The 13433-nt window shown below is 47.8% G+C and overlaps 1 protein-coding gene and 1 pseudogene across 4 annotated transcripts in view; one reads left to right on the forward strand and one right to left on the reverse strand.

Annotated features, from left to right (window-relative positions):
* LOC147461075 (uncharacterized) overlaps window positions 1-13433 on the reverse strand; it is a 130278-nt gene that overhangs the window by 59334 nt on the left and 57511 nt on the right. The gene's annotated exons all lie outside the window — the stretch shown is intronic.
* Window positions 8022-11436, forward strand: LOC147461077 (uncharacterized; annotated as a pseudogene).

The following is a 13433-nucleotide window of genomic DNA, read 5'->3' on the forward strand; positions in this document are numbered from 1 at the left end:
TAGGAGTTACAGACATGCTTCAAACTCTGTGGCCATTGGCCAAGTTTGCTGTGACCTCTCCAGATGCAGCAAGATATAGACACATTGTGGCTCACTTCTTTGCTGATACGCAGTGCCCGCCATGCTATGTACACATTCATGAGGACTCCTGGACAGAGGAGGTTGCTTTATGCACGGCTCGGTCTACCTGGGCTTGGGCCAAACACTCTTTGCAGTCACGCTTATTTAGAGGACGCTCAGATGCGGATTACTCCCCATCCAAGCCAGCCTCGAAGATAGCACATCTAGCAGCTGCGGCAGCATCTGTTCTCTCTCGCTCCCCATGAGGATCGTCTCATGGAAAGTGCAGGGATTAGGTGGGCCCCGGTTTCAACGTCAGAGGGGTCGATTGCGTCAGGAGCTTCAGTGTTGCCTTGTGGGAGAAAAGATTGATCTCCTTATGCTACAGGAGCATCATCTATGTGAGAGCTGCATTAGACGATGTGGTCAGCTCTTGCGTGGACGATATGATACTTTTTGGTCAGCTGCTTTTGGACCTGGAGGCATCCAGGGTGGGGTATGTATGACTATTGTGGAGTCTCTACAGCAGGCCATTGTGGGCAGAGGGAGGGCCAGGCAGGGCTCAATGGATCACTATGCAGGTTCAGGGTTGCCTTGTGGGCTTCCTAAACATATATGCGCCCAATGTGGCGAGTACACGAGCAGAGTTTTGGTCACAGATTGTTGAGTCTCTGCCGCAAGCAGAGCAGTGGTGCATTGGCAGTGACTTCAACATGTTGGAGGACCCTTCTGACAGGATTGGTGGTAGCCACGCTACTGTGCAGGGAGTTTAGCTCGCATCTTGGGAGAGGTTTTGTATGACTCTGAGGGTTTCGGATGTGTGGCAGCACTCTAGCTTTGCAAGGCCCCCAAACAGCCTGGCCTTCTCTCGTTCGGACCGCAGAGTGGGAGGAGTGAATATATCGCGGATAGATCGCTTCTACACTAGTGACTTTTTCTGTGACTTGGGTGGGACAGTTGGCATTCTGACAGGGGCTTCCTTCTCAGACCATACACCAGTGATCCTCACAGTGACAGATAGGCAGAGGCGGGGGAGCACGATGCTTCGCATCCCTGAGAGGGTCTTGCTGGACTCTGCACTCAGAGAGCGAGTGGAGTCTCTTTGGACAGAGAGCTTGGACATGCAGGATTCTCATGCTGACAAAGTGGCCTCAGGACTAGCTCAGCTTAGTCATTTCTTTCTTCAGGAGTCCTTGGCTCGCCTGACTGCAGCGAGAGAGGAGGAGGAGCGTCTCAGACAGGATGTTGCTTCCTTGCAGAGGTTGGAGGAGCAGTTATACAGTAGGTTCGCCAGGAGCTTGTTAGCACAGAGGAGCAGCGCCACGAGTTTTCTTTCCATCCATCGACAGGCATCTCAGTGGACGCAGGTGGATGACAAAGTGACTGGTGCTTTCTTCGAGGCAGTGGGACCTCGGCATACGCATGCCAAGGTCAGTCAGTTGAGGAGGCCCGACGGGTCAGTTGCTTTTGAGCCAGAGGACATGCGTGCAGTTGCTACTAACTTTTACCGTGAGTTACTATCCTGCAAAGCCTCAGTCAGAGCGTCAAGATGCATGCAGGGAGCAAGTGTGGGCACAGATGCCTTGCCTTGTCACTTAGGAGATGCGTCAGAGACTTGAGCTGCCACTTCAGCTTGAGGAGTTGCACATGGCTCTTAGTGCACTCCCCCGTGGTAGCTGTCGACGTGAGGATGGCTTGACTCCCAGTTGTTTCTTGGAGTACTCGGACTTGCTTGGCCCGAATCTCTGTAGTGCTTTCCAGTACATCTTACACATAGGAGAGATGCCTGACAGCATGAGTGAGGGTCTGATCTACCTCATTCCCAAGGAGGGTGGCTCCTTGGATCAGATTCAACAGTGGCGCCCCATCACCATCCTCAACTCAGTCTACAAAATTCTTGCCAAGGGTCTGAGTTTGAGGATCCAGCCAGTTCTAGAGAGCCTTATACATGGGATTCAGACTCGTTTTCTCAAGGAGCATAGTATCCTTGACAACATCTTTACTTTTTGGGAGGCTTCTCCCCTTGCAAGGCTCCGTGGTGAGGATCTGGTGATTCTTCTTCTCGATTTTGAGAAGGCCTATGACAGAGTTGACTGGGACTTTCTGGAGGGCACTCTACGCAGGATGGGCTTGTCAGATGCTTGGATCAGAGGGGTGTCAGCTTTGTACAGACGAGCACGCAGTCATGTACTTTTGTCAGGAGGAAGAGATGATCGTTTCATGCTCACACGTTCGGTCAGACACGGCTGCCCTCTTGCCCCTTCCTCTTTCTGTTCTATGATGAGGCGACGAGCCGGTTTTTGGTCTCACTAGAGGTTGGTTTGCGGGGCTTAGCACTTCCTATTCGGGGAGATTAGCTACTGGACGATGAGTTTACTGACGACTCAGCCTTGTACTTGGATGGCCAGGAGGCCAACCTTCACAGGTGTGAGCAAGCTCTTGAGACCTTCTGTTGTGCATCTAGCGCACTGATCAATTGGAGAAAGACAGTGGCTTTCTCGGTTGGTAGTGCTCCTGTGCCCGATTGGATGCCGGGTGAGGATTTCATGTGGATTCCCCCAGGGACTGCAGTTCGTTACTTGGGCTGTCAGGTTGGTCTGGACTTGTCTCCCGAGCAGCAAATTGCTCCCCTCCTCCTCTCTATCAAGAGGAAGTTGTTACATTGGAGCTCAGCACGACTTTCTTTGGTTTGCAGAGTTGTAGTGGCCAACCAGGTGTTGTTGACGACTATGTGGTACATCACTTCCTGCTAGATCTTCTCGAGGTCTTGTATCAGCCCGGTAGAGAGGCTAATCAGGAATTTCCTTTGGTTAGAACGTGACACTCAGATAGCCCGGGCCAAAGTGGCTTGGCAGGTCATCACTCTTCCTTGTTCACAGGGAGGGCTTGGGATCAATTACCCAACACAGCAAAGCAGAACCCCTCTTGGGAAGTTCATAGTCAGAGGACTTTTCCCAGGTGAGGAGCCCTCGAAGGAGTTCTTGCTACAGCCGCTTCGTGCTAGGGTGCCTCAGGCGGGAGGCCCCTGGCGACGTTCAACCAAATGGATCTTCACAGAGATGTGCAGAATTGGTTTGAGCAGGAGACTCGAGGACCGCTTCGCTGTGAGTTTGCTTCGATCTTGGGAGCATTTGCGGCGAGGCCTGGAGCAGCGACAGCCTAATTGCACGGAGAAGCGCCTACGACAACCCCTTGTTTGGAACCCCATGGTTACCACTCAGAGAGGCCACTTGGTTGGTAGTCGGCTTCATGTTTCATGGGGTCCCATGGCAGCGGGTCCAGCACGCTCTTTAGGTGACTGGTTAGAGTTTTCAGGCTTGTCACAGGAGTTGCAAGGTTTCTAGCTACAGGGCATGAGAGGGGTGCAGAGCATGTACTAGGACATCTCAGAGGCAGTTCCAGCTGAGTGGCTCACACCTCTCGAGCCAGTAGCACCCAGGTGGATGGGAGCCTTCACATGACTGGAGGTTCTCATCTCAGTTCGGGCTTGCTCGGAGACTGTTCCCTCCCTTTTTTTCGAGTTACAGGGTGAGGGACGCTTACAGCGAGTTGCAGTAGAGGCCCTGTAGGTGGCAGAGTGTTGTTTTCAGAGGATCCGAGTGGTGGGCATCTATGGGAGGACTTGTGTCATCGATCCTGACCTAGCAGCTCTTGAGACTGGACACTGCAGACTGTGGGCTCGAGAGTGTTGTCCACTGGCACAAGTACAGTGGGATCCTGGAGAGTGGCTTTGGAGGGACCCTTTCTCTTCCGCAAACCACCCAGGTGTCCCTTTCTTTCAGTACACTGTTCGACTGGGACGTCACATACTGGCAGCACACACAGAGGCTCGCCCCGCTACAACACCTCATTGGCAGGAGGAGGGTCTCACAGCTAAGTTCTTGGCAGCCTTTTGGGAGAGGTTGTGGGACTCCAGACAACCGAGGCGAGTCACCTTGTTTCAGTGGCTGGTAGCACACAGAGCTACAGCAGTTGGGAGTTGGCTAGTGCATAGTGGTCTCTCGGCCGCATGTGCAACTTGTGATCATCTTGTGGAGAGTCAACGTCACTGTCTTTGGGACTGTCCTTTGGCACAGCAGGTGTGGCTTCGTGTTCTTCGGCTGATGCCTGCTCTTTCCATGGCTCGACAGTACACTTGGGGAGGAGCTGCTTGGTCCACCCTCCCGGGCCCGACACTTCAATTTGAGCTATCTTCCACCAGCAGGATGATAGTGATGCAGGGGGGGCGACCCACACTCCAGCCTGCCACATAGCTTACTCCACAGGAGTGGTGCAGTGAGAGAGAGGAGTATTGGGAGCTCATCAGTGGCCTGACACTCTGGTTAATCTGGCGGGCCCGTTGCTTCCGCATCTATGAGGCTCACCTTGTGCCACTAGCAGAGACTGTTCGCGATCTTTGGCTAGAGCTGATCCACACTTTCAGAGGACAGCTCGAGAGACTCCAGGGCAGCTCCGACCGCATGCGGGAGCGCAGAGAGGCCTTCCTTCGACTCTGGCGTCCTGGGCCTTTTAACACCATGGTCCAGGGTGTACTCAGATGGCACTACCGTCCACCTGTGTGGCTTTTCCCTCCTCCCATCTCTTGATTTAGCCTCTTTGTACATTTTGTGTTTTTTCATTGGGAGAGTCTCCCCATCATGGTTGTTTTAGCCCTCTCTCGCAGAGGTGATTGTAGCCCTATGGGCAGTTTCATTAACTAATAGAAGGATCTTTTTCTCGGGAGAAAAAGATCAGGCAAAATGATTACCGGTTCTGAAATCAACATCTCTTTCAAGTGTTTGAAGGCTAGAATTTCCTTGGCTGTCCACTTGAAAGTAACTCATTTAAGCAATCTCAACAAAATTTCGGATGAACCTCCTGTAGGAACACAAGCCTAGAAGCTTCGGATGTCATGTAGGGACTTCAAGTCTGGCCATGACCTAATTGCTTCCAATTTGGCGGGATCCATGCATACCCCATCCTTTGAAACAATGTGCCCACGGAAGTGAATCTCTTCCAAAAAGAATTCACTCTTCTTCGCATTAATGAGTAGCCTGTTCTTGCGTAACTCATTGAAAACTGCAGTCAAGTGATCCCTATACTGCTCTTCAGACTTTGAGTAGACAATCATGTCATCAAAGAAGGTACCCACGAAATTTATGTGGTCTAAATAGTGTGTCCATCATTCTATTGAACGTGGCAAGACCATTTGTGAGACCGAATGGCATGACAAGAAACTCAATGCTCATAGAGACCAAATGTTGTCCTGAAGGCAGTCTTATGGACATCTTCAAGCCTAATGTGTATCTGGTGGTACCCACTCTTTAGGTCTATCTTGGTAAACAGTGACGCACCCTCAAGCCGATCAAGGATGTCATCTATCCTCGGTATGGGAAACTTATTTTTTATGGTATTCTTATTCAAAGCGCGGTGGTCTGCGCCATGAACCATCCTTCTTCTGCACTAGGAGTACAGGCGAACAAAAAGGGGATGAACTCGGCTGAATCAACCCTCTAAAAGCTCGTTGACCTGACTCATAATCTCTTTCTGTTGGGATGCACTAACCCTGTACGGTGGTCTATTCAGTGGACTAGAACCTGGCACAAGATCTATGGTATGATCCTCTGGTCTCTCAAAAGGTAGCTCCCTTGGCAAAGTGTCCAAAAAACAATCACTAAAACCACTCAAAAAATTTGATCTATCTTTATCTAAGGTAGACAAATTAGATACAACTTCAGGTACTTCTTTTGCAAAGATCAAGTACGCAGAAAGATGATTCTTTATTACAAATGAGATAGCAGAAGTAGAAACAACTAGAACACACTCACCTTTAAGCTTTTCATCAAGGACATGAGTCTCTCCTCTATGTACAAGGGTAATCTTTCTGTTGTAAGTATCCACCATAGCATGCAACCTATAACACCATGGGATACCTAATAACACATCACAACCCAAGAATGGCATAATATGAAATTCTTCCACATCCACATAACTCTGATTGTGCAGACGAAGCTTCCCCAAAATGGGAGTAACAAGCTCTAAATGATCTGGGCATGCCAAACTTGCTTCATCTGTCATACCCATTAGCCCAACTTTGATGCCAATTATGGTGATATGAAATTTGCACGGGCTCCTGGATCAAAGAAAGCCAATATTGTCTGGTCTCTAACTTTGCCCCAGGCTCTGCACAATTCCGTGGCATCTATGTCTGGCTGGTCACCAACCAAATCTGGGACAAGTCCTGCATTGGGCTTTGGCTTCTTCCCTTTATGCTCCGACTTGTCATCCTTATCCTGTGACTTCTTCTGTGGGCATTCGTTCGCAAAATGTCCCTCCTCTTCACAAATGTAGCATTTCTTGGCCTCCCTTAGAGCTTTTCTTTCTTCAAAAGATTTGCCAGAAAAATTCCTTTTCTATCTTTGTCCTCGCCCAGAAGAAGATTTAGATTGCTTCTTGGATGTGTCAGCTTCATCAGTGGAGGGATTCTTTGTGGGAGGCACAGCAAGCTTTGTTGTAGCATTGCCCTTGGCTGAAAACTGTTTGCCCTGGGACTCTCTCTTGTTGCTATTAAATCCATCGGAATCTCCCTTCGACATATTGCTAGCCACTCTCGCATTCTCAATCAACTGCATGACAGCAGTCTTTGTGCAGTAGTCTTTAATTTTCTTGGGCAAAGGGGGGAAAGACCCCCATGCAGCTGACGACCATGAGAGGGGAGTGGAGGAGCTCGTGTGTGTGTGTGTGTGTGTGTGTGTGTGTGTGTGTGTGTGTGTGTGTGTGTGTGTGTGTGTGTGTGTCTTCTACGTTTGCTCCCTAAAAACCATTTGGCTGAAAATTTTGAAGATTGGAGACCGATCACTCTTATGCCAGTTGTCTACAAACTTGTTTCAAAATTGTTGGTGCTTAGAGTGAGAGATATTCTTCATGGTGGTCTTCATCCTCATCAATATGGATTCATCCCAAGAAGTCACATTATTGACAATATTGCAAATGCTTCAATAGCTATTGAATATGCAAAATACACTTCTCAGGATGTACTCATACTACAGATAGATATAGCCAAAGCTTTTGATTCGATTCACTGGGACTTCATTTCGCAGATCATGTCTAAGTTGGGCTTTGGTCCGAAATGGGTTAACGCTATCTACTGGTTATATTCGGATGCTACCTCATGTGCACTCATTGCCGATGGTCTTATTGATACTTGGAGACTGGGAAGATCTGTTAGACAGGGTTGCCCGTTGAGTGCTTTGTTTTATGCGATTTCCACTCATCTTTTGCTCTTATATGTAAACAAGATGGTTGATGTTGGTTTATTGCATGGATTGCAAATTCTTGGGAGGCCATCTTTTCTTGCTCAGGCATATGCGGATGACTCCTTCTTTATGCCTAAAAATTAACGTGAGGATCTTCGAGTTTTGATGAAGATTTTATCAGAATTTGGGCTGGCAGCTGGATTATGTATCCATTTCAAAAAATCTACTTTGTTGCCCGTTAACTCTTGTGATTGGCACTCTCTTTTATGGCCTAGACAAATTCTATCACCTCAGGATGTAATTCGTCATCTCGGTTATCCAATTGGCTGGTTCATTACAGTAAAACAACAAATGGAATGGGTGATTGCTAAATCGAGTCATAAGCTTCGATATTGGAAATTGTCCACTTGGCCACTTCATGTACGTTTACGAATAGTGCAATCCATTGTTATGGCACATGTTCAATTCTATTTGCTATTATCATGGACGCATAAAGATGTTTCGGTCTTTATGTCACAAGCAATGGAAATGTTATGGAGAACGCATCCTCATCGCAAAGCTTTACGTTTGCTGAAAATGCAGCTCATCTGCACTCCAAGATTGCATGGTGGGCTTAACCTTTTGAATATACATTTTCACCTTTTGGCACGTAAAGCCACATTGCTTGCTGATTTTTTGACGCAAGCACAGCCTTGGTCGCATATGCTTGCTAACATGTGTACTGCCATGAAAACTAAGGCCTATGGCAATTGGATTACTGATCATTGGGAAGTTACATTGGGACATTTTGATGGCACTATACCGGGATGTCCTCACTCTACACGTTTGATTTTGGATTGGAAACACGTACTTTCTCAGATAAAGTGGTCCGGAAGATCCTCTTCGAGTGGTAATTCATTTCGTAAAGAAAGTATTCATTGGTCTGCGGTTTTTGAAGTGCCCTTGGCAATTGCACAGCCAGTTAAAGCTTACAACTTGACGAAATTTGGTATCAGATATATTGAGGATGTTATAGATAACAATGGATGTGTCTTATCTTCCCTCAGGCTTGTCGAAAATTTGCTTTGGGTATGCATCATCGTCCTATTTGGCGGGATATTTGTGATTTGCTTGCTCCTCTTATCCATATTCCGATGCTGAATGAGGAAGATAGACTTAAAGACTGGGAACTCATTGGTAATTCTCCTTGTTCTAAACCTATACCTATGCAGAATTGGACTTTGAGGAGAATTTATCGAGCTATTATACCTTCTCCATGGATACATACTCATGGCAATTTGCTTTGGCATATGCATAAAACCTTGCCTTGGTGGAAATCAATTCTCTCCAAAATTTGGAAAAGCAAACTGCCTCTAAAACAAAGATTGTTTCTATGGAGATGCATGCTTGGAGTTTTGCCAGTGGGTAAAATTTTGGCTTTTCGTCGCATTGCCTCTTCTGCTTGCCCACGTTGTTCGAACGGGATGGAATCTGTTCCTCACCTTCTTTGGTTTTGCTCTGACTCTCGAGATTTCTTGCTGATGCTTTCCAGGTAATTATCTTCGAGGTTCCCTGCATACAGTTTCGGGAAATACTTTTGGATTTTTGGAAGACTACCCAATCAATTGCATCCATATGCGCTTTTTATGTATTGGGTCAGATATTGGGCCTTCTCGTCCTTATGGTCCCAAAGAAATGTGGTTCTTTTTGAATCCGGACAGTTTCAGCTCTATGCTCATTTCAAACGTTCTCTACAACAATCCATCTTCGATTGTTGTAGACTGAAAGACATGGATGTCATGTCTTTGACACTTTTTAATGGCTGTTTTTTATTTGGAAGTGTGCTTCTTTACGATAGCCACTTCCAAATGGGTGTTTTGCCTATACATGATATGTCTTGTGGGTTTTCCTCGGTTTGAGGTTTCCCACGTGTAATTAATCCAAAGATTTACAAAAAATGTGTGTGTGTGTGTGTGAGAGAGATTTGGCGGACCTCGTCTACCAAGAGGGGCATTCGGCTTCTATCTATGGACAAGTTGTGTTCTCCCAAGCGGCTTGGAGGGTTGAATATTTTAGACTTGAGACGTCATCTTCTGGCTCGGAAAGCTATGTTGTTGCCAGTTTTGGTGGAGCAGCAACAACCCTGGGCTCTCATGGTCACACATTTATGTGCGCACATTGTCACCCCTTCTTTTGGTCATTGGCAACTGACTTGTTGGGATGTTGTTTTTGGGAAGCTTGAAGGACACATTCCTGGATGTCCCTTTACTTCTTCTCTAATTGTTGATTGGAAGGTTGTCACTTCGCATTTGGCTTGGGATGGTCGACAATCCTTTGGGGGTAACTCTCTTCGCTTGGAGAGTCTGCATTGGAGCAGGGTTTTTGCTGCGACTTTGGTTCAACGGTCTCCTCGCCAAGCGTATTTTCTTTCCCAAAAAGGAATCTTTCAGGTGCATCAGGTGGTTGATGACTCGGGTTATGTTCTTTCTTTCACTGATGCTGTCTCCCGTTTTTGGTTGGGTCCTCACTATTCTCCTCTCTGGCGGGAGATTCAAAACATGCTTGCTTCTCATTCGCCCATTCCTCCTCTAGATGAAGACTCTCGCTTCTCTGATTGGAATCTGGCTACTACTAGATTGGACTGCATCTCAGTTGCTAGTGTCTATGCCATTCTTCAGTCTGATGTATGGATTGTGTATCGGGGTAATCAGCTGTGGTCGCTATCCGAGTCATCCTTGTGGTGGCAACACGCATTGTCTAGCATTTGGCAGTCATCTGCCTTTGAAGGAACATGTTTTCTTGTGGCGGTGCTTGGTGGGAGCTCTACCTGTTGGCAGTGTGTTGCATGCTCGGCATATTGCGCCTTCCAGCTGCCCTGATGCCTTGAAGCTGAGGAGACCGTGCCACACTTCCTGTGGTGTTGTCGTCACTCCAGAGCCTTCATTCGGCAAGTGCCGACTGCTCTTCGACTACGTTTTCCTTCCGGCTCTTTTCACAGACAATTTTGGCTTTTTGGGGTGCTTCGGTCGCCACAATCTCAGTTTGCGGTCTTCTTCACCTGGGTCAGATTTTGGACTATGTGGGCCATCTGGCATCATAGGAACTCCTTAATGTTCCAGTGCACTTTTGTTGACCCCTTTCCCTCTTGGTCAAGCGCTGCATTTTGCCTATGAAGCTGGAGACATCACTCTTGATGCCTACAGGATTTACTTTGACTGTTTTTAGCCTTCGGAACCTCATAGTGCTCCGTCTTTTGTATCCCTTTCTTTTCTTGGGTTTTCCTTGCTTTGAGGTTTCCCACTTGTAAATTAATCAAAGCAGATTTACAAAAAAAGTGTGTGTGTGTGTGTGTGTGTGTGTGTGTGAGAGAGAGAGAGTGTGTGTGTATGTGTGTGTGTGTGTGTGTGACCGTACTGTGGGTGCCTGAGGTGCAACGCGAACAGCTCGTGGGTCTCTATGTAGCGTGAACAGCTTGCCCCCTCGCGATCTTCATGCTCTGCTTTGCGCGAACAGACTGCCCTGCACGTTTACGCCCTTCAGCCCTCAGGTGTTACTGCAGCAGCGCGCAGTGACTCAACAGTGCTTGTGCGCGCGCGCGTGTGTGTGTGGTGTGTCAGCGCGCTCTCCTGCTTCATCTGCTGAGGACCGTTTTGCCCAGCACTACTGTCAAAGACATATTGTCAAAGACAGAGAGGTAGGGTTGGTACGGCAACTGTGACCACAGTGGACCGACAGGGCAGTTTGCACATAGGTTCGAATCTCTGGCAGAAAATCGAAAATGTATATTGCTGTGGGCCTTCGTTGCTTCTTTCTATGAATATGTACAGAGTTGTGGTTTGTCTGTCATTTGCAAGGTATTCTTCGCAATAAATTGCAGAATTTTTCTCGCTAGCCGGTTCAGTTTGAAGAAGGGGGTTTTTTTATTTGATTTATGTTTGACTCGCTCTGTGTATTTAAGCGTCAGAAAGCAATGGAACCTGCGTCGGAAGCAGCCTCTGAGATTAAGGCATGCCTGTACGAGGACTTTGAGGAGGCTCGACAAGCATGGAATGGCCAGGCGCCTGCCCTTGAGGTGCGTATTCCGGTACAGGACCTCATGGACCCAGTTGCGCAGTACGCAATGAATGCAGTTATACCAGAGTTACCGGGGAACGCCCCCTAGCCCCTGTTCCGGCGTTCCGAGGGGCAATTCCCTTCCCGAACGTTACGAAACATCCCGGAACATCTAACGTTCCAGGTGGCCAGTGCAAACCGGAATGGCCGTTCCGGAACGTTCCGGAACGCCCCCGGAATGTTTTGGAATGCCCCTGGAATGGCCAACGGCTACAAACAAATTTGGCAAAAATTGAAAAAATTGAAGTAAATGTTTGGGCTTCTTTTTGAAGTGTGCAAGGCCTCAAGGACTCATAAAATGCACCCCCCTCCCCCTTTCTCTCCACAAGCTAATCCTCAAGGGTCAAGCTCTCTCCCTCTCACACTCTCAAGATCTCTCCCTCTCAAGACTCACTCTCTCAAGGCTCAAGGCTTCAAGTCTTCAAGCTCTCTTCCTCTCCCTCCCACTCTCTCAAATCTCTCCCTCTCCCTCTCACTCTCTCGAGTCTCTCCCTCTCACTCTCTCAAGCTCTCTCTCTCTCTCATCTTCATCTAGTCATAGCAAGGTTGAATGGTCTTCAAAACGAGTTTTTTGTGAGTATTAGAGTCAAAGCACTCTAATACTCCTTGTATTTAAACACAAGGAGCTAAAAAATGCACTATTTGGGTGTTTTTTAACCTCCCGTTCCGCGCCGTTCCCGTTCCGGACCCCTAGCCGTTCCCCCATTCCGCGAGGATCCCGTCACCGTTCCCGTTCCGCGTTCCGGGTACCTATGAGTTATACTGTTTTTCCCAGGGAAATGCCTACTGCGCAAGATGTCGGCCAATGGGTCGATTTTCTCCTTAAGCGGCAAGTTGTCCGTGGTGTCTACTTTGGGGCGTGTGGATTTTATGAAGTGTTGCTCGCAGATATGGAAGCTAGAAATCTTTTGCTTAAGATGTCTCCCCTCTTTTTTAATACGCAGATGACACATGTTCTCCCGTGGGCGCTCACTAAAGATTACCAGAGTCTTATTCGCCACAAATGCCCGGTGTGGGTGGAAATTGTTGATTTCCCTCGCACGTGGAGACATTTCCTGCCGTTGTTGGCTGCGCAGCTTGGAAAGGTTATTTGTCCTCCAAAATTGGATGCGAATACCAATAGGTTTTGCATTCTATGGGACACGGACAAGATTACCCCTGATGGTATTATGGTTGACTCAGGTGATCCGTGGGTAGGCAAGCGTCCCTTTAAGCTTAAATGGGGAAAATTTGGGAATTCTTGTTTTCGATGCAGCAAATTTGGTCATATGCAATCAGAATGTCCAGAGCCGGTCTTGCAACCGCCTCCCTCTGCTGTTCCTTTGTCCACCTCTATCCCTGCTGGGAAACTCACAAGTGAGGCCAAGCAAAGTGGAGTTTCTACTGCCAAAGTGGCTTCGAATGTGGACAAAGGGAAAGGCAAGGTACAGCAAGGTACTGATCTTGGGATTGGGTCTGCTGCTAAAGGCAAAAATGCTGGACCTGTTGATGTCAATACATGGGTGGTGCCAAAAAAAACACTGAAGATTCGCACGCCACTTTCTTCGCGTAATTACGTTCCTTCTGTTAATGCTAACAAGAATGCATCGTTTATGCAACTTCCTTGTAATGACAATCGCACGCTGATTGATGCATGGGATAAAGCGATGCACTCTTACAAAGAGGTACTCCTTGGTGAGGCTTCCACATCGCATGTGAATACTGTGGACACGTTTCCTGCCCTGACTCAGAGGATGGGTCCTCGTACGGAGGCAGTGCATGGAGACGTGTCTATGGGCACCTCCACTTGATGTTGATTCTTGTTGCTTTTGTACATATGTTTCCAATGCAAAGTCATCTTAAATGCATCTCATACAATGTGCATGGGTTATGCAACCTTGACAAATGGCGGCTGACCTGGCACTATATACATACATGTAGAGCAGACATAGTTGTATTGCAAGAGCACAATCAGCACGAGTTTGCTAGTCAATGCTCCTATTTTGCCGGATATTGGATTGCGTATGCTGGCTCGCAAGATTTTTCTGGTGTATTGATGCTGATTCG

The sequence above is a fragment of the Adiantum capillus-veneris genome, chromosome 3, assembly GCF_014529385.1.
Source record: "Adiantum capillus-veneris isolate H3 chromosome 3, ASM1452938v2, whole genome shotgun sequence".
Taxonomy (NCBI): domain Eukaryota; kingdom Viridiplantae; phylum Streptophyta; class Polypodiopsida; order Polypodiales; family Pteridaceae; genus Adiantum; species Adiantum capillus-veneris.